Source organism: Spermophilus citellus, assembly GCF_964194105.1.
Source record: "Spermophilus citellus genome assembly, chromosome: 18".
NCBI lineage: Eukaryota > Metazoa > Chordata > Mammalia > Rodentia > Sciuridae > Spermophilus > Spermophilus citellus.
This window is the reverse complement of record NC_138200.1, coordinates 10,522,374-10,534,617: the sequence shown is the minus strand read 5'-3', so window position 1 is coordinate 10,534,617 and position 12,244 is coordinate 10,522,374. Positions and strand designations below refer to the sequence as shown.

Genomic DNA, 12,244 nt, shown 5'->3' with positions numbered 1-12,244 from the left:
GCGGTGGTATACGACTAATCCCAGCAACTAGGCAGGCTGAGGCAGGAGGATCACAAGTTCAAGGCCAGCCTCAGCAACTTAGGGTGACCCTGTCTTAAAATACAAAATAAAAAGTGCTAGGGGTGTAGCTCAGTAGTAGAGTACTTGCCTCGTATGTGCAAGGCCCTGGGGTGGATCCCCAGTCCACTCCCCACACGACCTTCTGGCAACACTGGGTCTCTGTGTCCCCGGGTGCAGCCTGAGGTCAAGGTGGGAAGCACTGCTTGGGCTCCTTCAAGGTAAACTGCTGGTAATCCTGTGACATGAAGCCAGGAAGCCAGGGCCTCCCAGGCTAGAGTCCCCACAACGCTCTGACTCTAAGCCTCAGTTTCCTCCTTTATAAAATGGGCTCAACACTGCCCTTTTCCACAGGGTTGCTGTGTGATCAACGAGACTGAATGTCACCTACTCTGTCTGAAGGTTACACAGGGGATGGGCAGCCACTGCTGCTGTTATAATTAGGCCCGGGCTGGGGCCACTAAATCTCAAAATAGAAAGCTCTCACGGGGAGAGGGAGAAGACAGGAAGCCTGGACTCAATCTCCAGGATCACAGGGAAAAGAAAGGAAAGAAAGGAAAGAAAGGAAAGAAAGGAAGGAAGGAAGGAAGGAAGGAAGGAAGGAAGGGAGGAAGGGAGGGACGGAGAGAGAGAGAGAGAGAGAAAGAAAGAAAAGAAATATGTATGGGGCTGGGGCTCAGCAGTAGAGCGGTGTGAGGAACTGGGTTCGATTCTCAGCACCACATAAAAATAAATAAATAAAGATATTGTGTCCAGGGGCTGGGGATGTGGCTCAAGCGGTAGCACGCTCGCCTGGCATGTGTGCGGCCCGGGTTCGATCCTCAGCACCACATACCAACAAAGATGTTGTGTCCGCCGAGAACTAAAAAAAATAAATAAATATTTAAAAAAAAAAGATATTGTGTCCAACTAAAACTAAAAAAATATTAAAAAAAAAAAAAGAAAGAAAATAAATGTATGTATGGGCTGGAGTTGTGGCTCATTGGTAGAGCACTTGCCTGGCGTGTGAGAGGCCCTGGGTTCGATCCTCAGTACCAAATAAATAAATAAATAAATAAATAAAGTAAAATATCCACTGGCAACTAAAAAAATATTTTAAAAAAAGAAATATGTATGTAGAAGGAAAGAGAAAATGAATCTTGGGCAAATATTACAATTATAACTGTTCAGACAAGATCCAGGCATGGAAACTAAAATTATTGGGCAACACAGGCTATCTGTATTGTCTCAAAGTGTCTTCCTCAAGACTTTTATTAACAAAGAGAAAGACAGTGACTTTCCAATGGATAGATCCAGCAGACACCACCTTAACCAAGGGATCAAGGTTGAGATTCCCAGTAGTGAGACATGGTGATGTCATGTGACCCGAGAAGGACCAGGCACTGTGGTCTTCTTGCAAAAATGCAGAATCTCTTTCCAACTATAAGAAAATATCAGACAAACTCAAATTGAAAGACCTTCTATAAAATAATGAACCAGTCAAGGGTCAATGTCATGAAAGATAAAGAAAGAAAGAAAGAAAGAAAGAAAGAAAGAAAGAAAGAAAGAAAGGCAGGCATCAGCTGATTCAAGTTGAGGAAAGACAACTAAATGCAAACTCTTGACCCTGGACAGGCTCCTCAACAGCAAATGGTATCAGTGGGAACACGGTGAATCCCAAACGATGTACACTTAGGCTAATGGTGACGTTCCAGTGCCAACTTCCTGGATCCTCTTTGTATGAGGTTGTAGGCATTGCCATCAAGGAAGCTGGGTGAAAGGTCTGCAGAAATTATCTGTACTATTTTTGTAATTTTTCTGTAAGTCTAAAGTTGGTTGCAAGTAAAAAGATTAAACTCAAGCACCGGCCCCCAGGTGGCTAGACCGTGAGGAAAGGGCCGCCTCCCTCCAGCCCCAGTGCAAGTGGAGATCCCTCCACACCTGCAGGTGGTGCCTCTGCTCCCAGGAGTTCCTGCAGATGGCCTCGCTGGCCAGTGATTCCTTCTCCAAACACAAAGCAGTAAAAGGCGGGGCAAGCCCCCACCAGACCACCCTCAGTCTATAGAATGACAGGGTTGCTGGGAGCCGCTGAACTAAAGAGCAGAGAAGCTGCTCTGAGTGCTTGCTGAGGATCTCACAGGATCGTGTCAACCTCACCCCGAGAACCGTCACCCAGAGAACCGTGCACATGGTCTGCTATGGTCCTGGAGAAAGGAAGCTGCACACGTCAGCATCTGATTGAAGTACAAGGTTTGTGCTCTGTTTTTCATTTTTGTTTTTCTGGAAAAATACACAAAATAACAATGGCTGCCTCCTGGAGGGGAACAGGGTGCCAAGGGTCACAGGTGGGAGAGGATTCTTCCCTACATAATCTCTCTCTCTCTATATATATATTTTTTGGTACCGGTGTAGAACCCAGGGGTGCTTAACCACTGAGCCACATCCCCAGCCATTTTTCATATTTTATTTAAAGACAGGGTCTCACTGAGTTGCTTAGGGCCTTGCTAAGTTGCTGAGGCTGGTTTTGAACTCAGGATCCTCCTGCCTCAGCCTCCTGAGCCACTGGGATTACAGGTGTGCACCACTGTACCTGGCTCCCTAAATACACTTGAACGTTAATCCATGTGAACTTGGGGCCTTAAAAAAAAAATTACTAACCCTTTTTTCAAAATAAGTACCCAGGATTGTGGGTTGTTTAACCTGTGGGGCGCATGCAGGGTACAAAAAAGCCAGAGCCACGAGGACAAAGGGACCAGGGGTCCAGACTGAAGGGGACTGAGTCCGCACAGGCTCAGGGCTGGAAACATGAGACCGAAAGTAACCGCCAGCAGGAGGCTGAGACCCGGGCCTCCAAGGTGTAGGCTGAGCCAGGGACACCCCTGCTTTGAGAAAGGAGATAAGCCTGGGACCCATCCTGAGCCGACCAGGTGGGCTGGGGATGGCATTCCTGCCATCAATATTTCAAACTATGTGCTACCATATGACCAGAGAGGGACCAAGGGCTGATTTTAATTTAAAAAAAAATTATCTTTTAGTTGTAGTTGGACACAATACCTTTATTTTATTTATTTACTTTTATGTGGTGCTGAGGATCGAACCCAGGGCCTTGTATGTGCTGGGCGAGCGCTCCACCGCTGAGCCCCAGCCCCAGCCCCTTGATTTCCTTTTCAAACTTTTCCCCCTATAATTTCTATTCCACTGGAAGGGAAGGGAGGGAAACCTACAAGATTCCTTGGCAAGTCAGGTGAAGTGGAGATCAGGAAAAGACCCCTGAAAACTCCTGGGGCAGGGAGCACAGGCAGCTGCCTGCCAAGTGCCCTGCGGGCCGGGAGGCCCAGGGCAGCATTTCCTGGGCTTGCAAGGCCAGAACCCACCTCAGTGCCCACCAGCAGGGGCCTGGTGCACCCAGGACACGCCAGCTGCGTGAAAAAAAGTGGGAGCTCTGAACAGGATGCATATGGAATTCAAGGTGCCCACTAGACCAAAGCACAGGGTCCAAAACAGGGGAGTGGCGTACTACCTTGTGTGAGTCAAACTGTCACATGTCACCATGCTTGATTACACAGAAAACACCTCTGGAAGGTGGTTGGGTGTGGCCTTTGGTTGGCTGCTCCCTTTCCAACTTCAGGCTCCTTACTCTCCTCCCCTCCGCCCATGCCCAGCCACACCAGCCTCTCATCTCACTGTCCCTGACTGCCCTTCTCCAAAGAACCACACTTTCCCACTTTACTCCAGTCTCTAATCAAATGCTAATCTCCTCAAGCAGCACCCTACACCCAGCTTGCTCCAGCAAATGACTTACCCCACGGCACTGAACCCTTCTTCCCAGCATCATCTTTTCCTTGGTACTTATTTTTTTTTAATATTTATTTTTTAGGTGAAGATGGACACAACACAATGCCTTTATTTTTATGTGGTGCTGAGGATCGATCCTGGGTCCCGCCTGTGCTAGGTGAGTGCTCTACTGCTGAGCCACAATCCCAGCCCCTCCTTGGTACTTATTACCACCTAACATGTGTAACTTTCCAGGGCTGGGACTGGGGCTCAGCAGAGCCCTTGCCTAGACGTGAGGCACTGGGCTCAATCCTCAGCACCACATACAAACAAGATAATAAAATAAAGGTATTGTGTCCATCTACAACTAATATATATGTGTGTGTGTATATATGTATATGTATTTGTATATGTATATATGTGTACATAGATATACATATGTGTATGTATATATATACACACATACACATGTACTTATATATATGCAACTTTCCTTTTTCTTTTTTATACCAGGGATTGAACCCAGGGAACACTTAACCACTGAGCCACATCCCTAGCCCTTTTTTATTTTTTGAGATAGCATGTCACTGCCTCACTAAGTTGCTAAGACTGGCTTTGAACTTGCCTCCACCTTCTAGCTGCTGGGATTACAGGCATGTGCCACCACACCCAGTGCCACATATGCTACTTTTCTTACCTTGTTTGTTTTATGTCTCCTAGCAGGAGAGTCTTAACTCCAAAAAAGCAATAGGAACCTGGTCTCTTTTGAAAATAGCTGTGTCCCTAGCACTGGGGACATAAGTATCAGCATTCACTAACCACTTCTTCTTTTTTTTTTTTTTTTTAAGGTGGACACAATATCTTTATTTTATTTTTATGTGGTGCTGGTGCTGAGGATCAAACCCAGTGCCTCATGCATGCTAGGCAAGTACTCTACCACTGAGCCACAACCCCAGCCCCACTAACCACTTCTTAATGAACAAAGCAGAAAGGCAGGAACTAGACCAGCAGTCAGGGCTGGGGAACAGGTATTCTCATCATGTTCCCTTCCACACCACCCCGTACGGACGTTTCTGCTACAGGCATCATTTATTGACCATGATGTAGTTAAATTAACTGATAACAATAAGAACTCTAGAGAGGCCTCCAAGGCTGGGCTCTAGCTCAGTTGGTAGAGTGTTTGCCTTGCATGCACAAGGCCCTGGGTTCAATCCCCAGCACCACATGCTTCTAAATAATCCATAGGTCAATGAAGAAATGACAAGAGGTGTGGGAGACCAACCTTGCACTTGACTGAGTCACACTCCCCGGCTGGGTGCTGAGATGCTTGGTCACAGAAATGTGGCAGAGCTTTCTCCACCCTTCTTGGGTTCAAGGATGGGTGTCTCGTGCATGGGTGTGTCTTGCTACAGCCCCGTGGGTGAAGCGACGCTCACCTGTTCCTTTGTAATATAATCCCTTGTCCTGTTTAAGATAGAATGTTCCATGGAAGTGCCTTGTGTGTGTCCCCTTCTCTTACTGTGCCCTTGGGTGTGGCCTACCCAGGTGTCAGTCAACTTGCTGACAGTGGACATCAGTGGACTCAGCTCCCTGAAACCTGACCCCTTGCCTCATTTGAATAGCTTCTCCTCAATAAAAGGGGTCAGCACATGCTCCCTCTCTCTCTCTTCCTGCAGACCCTTAAGGTCAGAGGAGGATCACAGTGACCCCAAAGAAAAAGGTATTTGTGTCTCTTGTGTGGTTATTTTGTGCAGCCCAGTTAGCCCAGTTTTCCTGGAATGACCCCTGAGCCTTTCAGTTGCAAACAGAAACCGAGCAAAGAGGCTGGGTGTGGTGACACATTTATAATCCCAGCAGCTCAGGAGGCTGAGGCAGGAGGATCACAAGTTTGAGATCAGCCTCAGCAATTTAACAAGACCCTGTCTCAAAATAAAAAAAAAAAAAGCTACCTGGGGGTGCCGGGCCTGGTGGCGCATGCCTATAATCTCAGCAGCTCAAGAGGCTGAGACAGGAGAATCGTGAGTTCAAAACCAACCTCAGCAAAATCAAGTAACATATGAAATGGTATGAAGCTTCAAAAATCAAAATTTATGAAAACCACCAAGAAGAACCAGAAGATCAGAATGGCCCTAAACCACTAAGGAAATTTAATTTATTGTTAAAAATCTTCTCTGGGCCTGAGGTTGTGGCTCATCAGTAGAGCTCTTGCCTAGGGTGTGCAGGGCCCTGGGTTCAATCCTCAGCGCCACATAAAAATAAATAAAACAAAGGTATTGTGTCCAACTACGACTAAAAAATAAAAAACTATTTAAAAAAATCTTTTCTGAAAAAAGTACACGCCTAGGTGGATATTTTTACATGAAATCTGGCAGAAAATAAAGGGTGAGGGAGCATTTTATCAACTTGTCTTGTGAAGTCAACCAAATCCTGACTGATACCTGATGGAGGGGGTGCAGCTCTGGGAGAGCTCCCAGGTATCAGTCAGGATTTGGTCTTGGTAAGTTACTTTTTTTAGCATATTGCTGTCTTTGATTTGCTAATACTTTCCCTAAAGATTTTTATATCTGTGGTTATTAGTGTCTTGTCTGAAGTTTTATTTTTGGTTTGTCCTCTGGGTTGAGAGACCCGAGCCAGAGCCACCCACCCATGATGCTCCTCAATTCCTGCTCCTCAGGAGCTGCAGATGCTTATTACCTCATGAAGAAGTACTCAGTATCTCCACTCATCAAAGAAAAGCAAGTAAGTTGCCATTTTACACCAACCAGAATGGCTAAAATTAAATTGTGGAAACATGAAATCATGCCTGGGTGTGGAACACTGGAGTCCCAAGGCACACCTTTGATAGTTTCTCTCTCTCTCTTTTTTTTTATCCCCAGGACTGAGTATTAAACCCAGGGCACTTTACCCCTGAGCTCCACGCGCCCCCATCCTTTTTATTTTGTATTTGAGACAGGTCTCCCTAAATGGCTGCGGCTGGCCTCAAACTTGCGATCCTCCTGCTTCAGCCTCACAAGTTACTGGGTTACAAGTATGTACCACTGTGCCCCACTTTTGGGAATTTTGTATAGAATTAAACATACTCTTAACATTTAAACACAGAAACTGTATTCCTAGGCAATTTCTCCCAAGAGAAATGAAAACTTCTGTAAGAAGGCTTGTGCATGAGGGGCTGGGGACATAGTTCAGTTGGTAGAGTGCCTGCCTGGCATGAACAAGGCCCTGGGCTCAATCCTCAGCACCAGAAAAAAAAAAAAAAAAAGAAGAAGAAGAAGAAGAAGAAGAAGAAGGCTTGTACATGAATATTCACCAGGATCTTTATTTATGAATATTCACCAGGATCTTTATTTATGAATATTCACCAGGATCTTTATTTATGAATATTCACCAGGATCTTTATTTATAATAAAAAAAAAAAAAAGGAAACAATCCAAATCTCTACACTCAGGACAGTGATTAAACAAAAGCGGCATGTGCACATGTTAGAATCATAAAGAGCACAGCTAACAGCAACAAATGAACTACTGATACATGAAGAAACAAATAGCTCAAAATAATCATGGGAACCAAGATCAGACATTAATTCCACATTGTGTGATTCCATTTATATGAAGCATAACAACAGGCAGAACTAACGGACAGTGAGAGGTCAGACAGGGTGCCAGGCAGGGAGGAGGGAACTTTCTGGAGTAATGTTTAATGGAAATGTTTTAAATCTTGGATTCTGATTGCATGAGTATATGCACTTATCAGTACTTAGACTGCATTTTATTTTATTTATTTATTTATTTATTAGTTGTAGATGGACACAATACCTTTATTTTATTTGTGTATTTTATGTGGTGCCAGGGATTGAACTCAGTGCCTCATGCATGCTAGGCAAGCGCTCTGCCCACTGAGCCACAACCCCGGCCCCTCAGACTGTATTTTGGATCTTCATTTTGCATTAGATAGGTATTGTATCTTTTTTTTTTTTTTTTTTTTTTAGAGGAAAGGGGGGAGAGAGAGAGAGAATTTATTTATTTATTTATTTTAGTTCTCCGCGGACACAACATCTTTGTTGGTATGTGGTGCTGAGGATCGAACCCGGGCCGCACGCATGCCAGGCGAGCGCGCTACCGCTTGAGCCACATCCCCAGCCCATAGGTATTGTATCTTAACAAAGAATATACATACAAAAATCAAATATTAATAATGAAACATAAGTAGAGGAGGCTGGGAGTTGGTGGGACTTGATATCTTATCTAGTGTTTCTTCCTGGAAGTCGCCTCTCTCTGAGGTATTTCCTCAATCATAAAACTGGGATGATCATATACTCCCTAATAAGATGGCTAAGATCATTTGTTGAGATAATGGACCTCATATTAAATGAGAGCTGTTATTATGGGTTAATATGTTATCATCTGGGTAAACACAGCTTTGAGTAAGCTGCAGGTCCCTGAATGGGCTCTAGCCAGCTAGAAAATCACCCTCAGATCGTCCCAGGCATTAACAGAGGTGTGGTCACAGCGCACGGCGACAGCCTGCTCCTGCAGACCTGGCCCAGTCCCTCCATTCCACCCTCCATTGGGAGGCAGCAGGAACACTGGTGCACCATCACCATGGACATGACTGGTCTGCCTGCCAAGCATCTGGGGGATGCCATCTCCCCACTCTTGGTCCAAGGCGCTCAGGAGGAGCTAACTCCAGCCACCAGTCTGGGCAACTGAAGTGCTATATTCCCTGGGCCACATGATTGGAGGAAGGGTGGGGCTGCAGGCCAGGTTGAGCCACCGAGAACAGCCTAGGAACTGAACAGCAATGCTGGGCAGTGGCATCTCCCTGTGTGGCCCTGGGACTGCTGGGCAGGTAATTAACACCGTCAACGGGAGCTCCATGAGAGCAGGGACTTCTGTGTTCTGGTGATCACTGACTCAGCCATACCGCCAAGAACAGCTCCTGGCACACAACAGTGACCGAATACAGGTGTGTACAGTGCCTGAATTATACAGGCTCTTAACAGCTTAGCATGGACACACCCAGAGAATAAGCCGTGCTTCTACTTGCCCAGACCTGGAGAGGCCAGCTCAACTTCGCAGAGAAGACAACCTGGGACTTCAGAGGCTCAGAAGAAGCAGCTAACAGAGGCCAAGGGCAGAGTGTGCTCAGTAGTTCAAGGAGTCCTGGGTCCAAATCCTGGCTGTGCTACCTACCCTGGCTACCTATGTAAAAGGGCCAGACTACCTGGCCTGGAATCCTCGTGCCACTAGCACCACCTGTATGCCCTCGGGCAGGCTACTCAGCAGCCCAGCTAGTGGCTTCCTCTGGAAGGAAGTGGGGATGGCGGTGATCTACTCGTGCGCTGCAGTGGGAATAACTTAGTACACGTGAAGACTTGAAAACCGGTGCTTCCCATTACCAGCACCACGACCTACTGCTCTACTATCTCATTAGCTCCACCCTCCGCCTCCCTCAGAGCGTAGAAGCCGATACCCCATCAATGACCTCCCCACAGCAAGGGTGGCATGTGAGGGGAGGATCTTGGGGCTTCAGGAACATGACTTCTGCTTGAGGGCTCTCTCACCTAGGCGTCCCTCCCCACACAATCTTCCTCCCTCGATGCTGACCTCCATCCCACAACAGAGCTTACTGCAAAGCCACGACAGCTTTAGCTTGAGGTCTAAGATTCGCTGGAGTCAGGACTGAGGTGCACACCTGGACTTCAAATTACCTGGGAGGCTGAGGACTGCAAGTTCAAGCCAGTCTCAAGAATTTGGTGAGATCATCTTAAAGTTCAAAAAAAATTAAATTTTGTTTTAAAAGATTAGGATATAGCTCTATGGTAATGCACCCCTGGGTTCAGTCTCCACCAAAAAAAAAATTGCCAACTGGGTTTTCAATTAACTATAGATCAGGGGCTGGGGATGTGGCTCAAGCGGTAGCGCGCTCGCCTGGCATGCGTGCGGTCCAGGTTCGATCCTCAGCACCACATACCAACAAAGATGTTGTGTCCGCCGAGAACTAAAAAAAAATAAATATTAAAAAATTCTCTCTCTTGGGGCTGGGGATGTGGCTCAAGCGGTAGCGCGCTCGCCTGGCATGCGTGCGGCCCGGGTTCGATCCTCAGCACCACATACCAACAAAGATGTTGTGTCCGCCCGAGAACAAAAAAAAAATAATAAAAATATTAAAAAAAAATTCTCTCTCTTTCTTTCTCTCACTCTCTCTTTAAAAAAAAAATCAATTAACTACAGATCAAAACAAATGCATATGGAGATATACCAAGGTCAACTATACAGGTGGCCTCCGGAGCTTCTCAGCTGGCAAGTGCCATCCCCAGAGTGCTTGCCCCAGTGGCTGAAGGGTTGAGACGGGCGCCCTCTTCTGTTCAGAGTACTGCATGCAGCCCAGGTAAGCAGAGTCTCAGATATTCTCAGGTTGCTAATCGACCATCTCTCACATAAACAAGGGGCTTCTTAAAAACACTGCTGCTCAAAACTGGAAGTTCATATGCCACAAAATGAAATCAAATCCCTATCTCTCACCTGGCACAAAACTCAAAGTGGATCAAGGACCTAGGAATTAAACCAGAGACCCTGCACCTAATAGAAGAAAAAGCAGGCCCTAATCTACATCATGTCGGATTAGGCCCCGACTTCCTTAATAAGGCTCCTAGAATTCAAGAATTAAAATCAAGAATCAATAAATGGAATGGATGCAAACTAAAAAAATTCTTCTCAGCTAAAGCAAGAGTGAGGTAAACAGAGAGCCTACAAAATGGGAGCAAATTTTTACACATGCACATCAGAGCACTAATCTCTATAATCTCTAGGGTAGATAAAGAACTCAAAAATCTTAACACCAAAAAAAAAAAAAAAGAAAAAGAAAAAGAAAAGAAACAAAAACAAACAAATAACCCAATCAATAAATGGGCCAAGGAACTGAACAGAAACTTCTCAGAAGATGATTTATATGAAAAAATGTTCAACATCTCTAGCAATTAGAGAAATGCAAATCAAAACTAAGTAGTCAGAATGACAGCTATTAAGAATACAAACAGGGGCTGGGGATGTGGCTCAAGTGGTAGTGTGCTTGCCTAGCATGCGTGAGGCACAGGGTTCGATTCTCAGCACCACATAAAAATAAAGATACTGTGTCCACCTAAAACTAAAAACTAAAAAAAAAAAAAAAAAAAAAAAAAGAATTCAAACAATAATAAGTGTTGGCAAGGATGTGGGGAAAAAGGCACACTCATACATTGCTGGTGGGACTGCAAATTGGTGCTGCCAATAAGGAAAGCAGTATGAAGATTCCTTGGAAAACTGAGAACGGAAGTAACATTTGACCCAGCTATCCCTCTCCTCAGTCTATACCCAAAGGATTTAAAAACAGCATACTACAGGGACCCAGCCACATCAATGTTTATAGCAGCACAATTCATAATAGCTAAACTGTGGAAGCAACCTAGATGCCCTTCAGTAGATGAATGGATAAAAAAAATGTGTTGTATATATACACAATGAAATATTACTCAGCATTAAAAGAGAATAAAATCATGGAATTTGCAGGTAAATAGACGGAGCTGGAGAATACTATGCTAAATAAAGTTAGCCAATCCCAAAAAACCAAATGCAGAGTGTTTTCTCTGATATGGGGATGCTGATCCACAATAGGGAGGAATGGAGGAACTTTAGATAGGGCAAAGGGGAGGGAGGGGAAGGGAGGGGGCACAGGGGTAGGAACGAGATGAACATCATACCCTAGGTACATGTATGAAGACACGAATGGTATGACTCTACTTTGTGTACAACCAGAGACATGAAAAATTGTGCTGTATATGTGTAATATGAATTGAAATGCATTCTGCTGTCATATATTAAAAAATAAAATAAAGGGCTAGGGCTGTGGCTCAGTGGTAGAGTGCTCATCTAGCATGCACGAGGCACTGGGTTCAATCCTCAGCACCACGTACATGTAAGATATAGTGTCCGCCTAAAACTTAAGTTTAAATATCTTTTAATAAAAATAAATAAACAAATAAACACTTCTGCTCAAACACACTGACTGAAGATTTAATATCAAGTGCATGAGCAAATTCCAACAAATACCTCTGCATAATAAAAAGTAGGACTGAGGTTCAATACCCAGCACCACATTAAAAAAAAAAAAAAAGTGGGACTGAAAAATGCGCAAAAGCACATTAATCCCTGTTGCTCAGGAGGCTGAGGCAGGAGGTCACAAGTTCAAGACCAGCCTTGGCAACTCAGGGAGACCCTGTCTCAAAATAAAAAACTAAAAGGAGTGTGGCTGTAGTGGGTCAGGGGTAGAGCATCCAGGGTTTGACCCCAGTGGCCAAGAAAAAAGAGAAAAGGCAGCATATTTCTAGTACTTTGTCTTTGCCTGCTGTGACAGCTGTAATCACACCACGTGTTTCCAAATTCATTTATCAAAGTCTGAA

At 45.0% G+C, this 12,244-nt stretch overlaps 1 protein-coding gene across 1 annotated transcript in view; it reads right to left on the bottom strand.

Moving 5' to 3' along the window:
- The window catches only part of LOC308637205 (optic atrophy 3 protein), a 34,781-nt gene that overhangs the window by 15,217 nt on the left and 7,320 nt on the right, over positions 1-12,244 (bottom strand). The window lies entirely within an intron of this gene.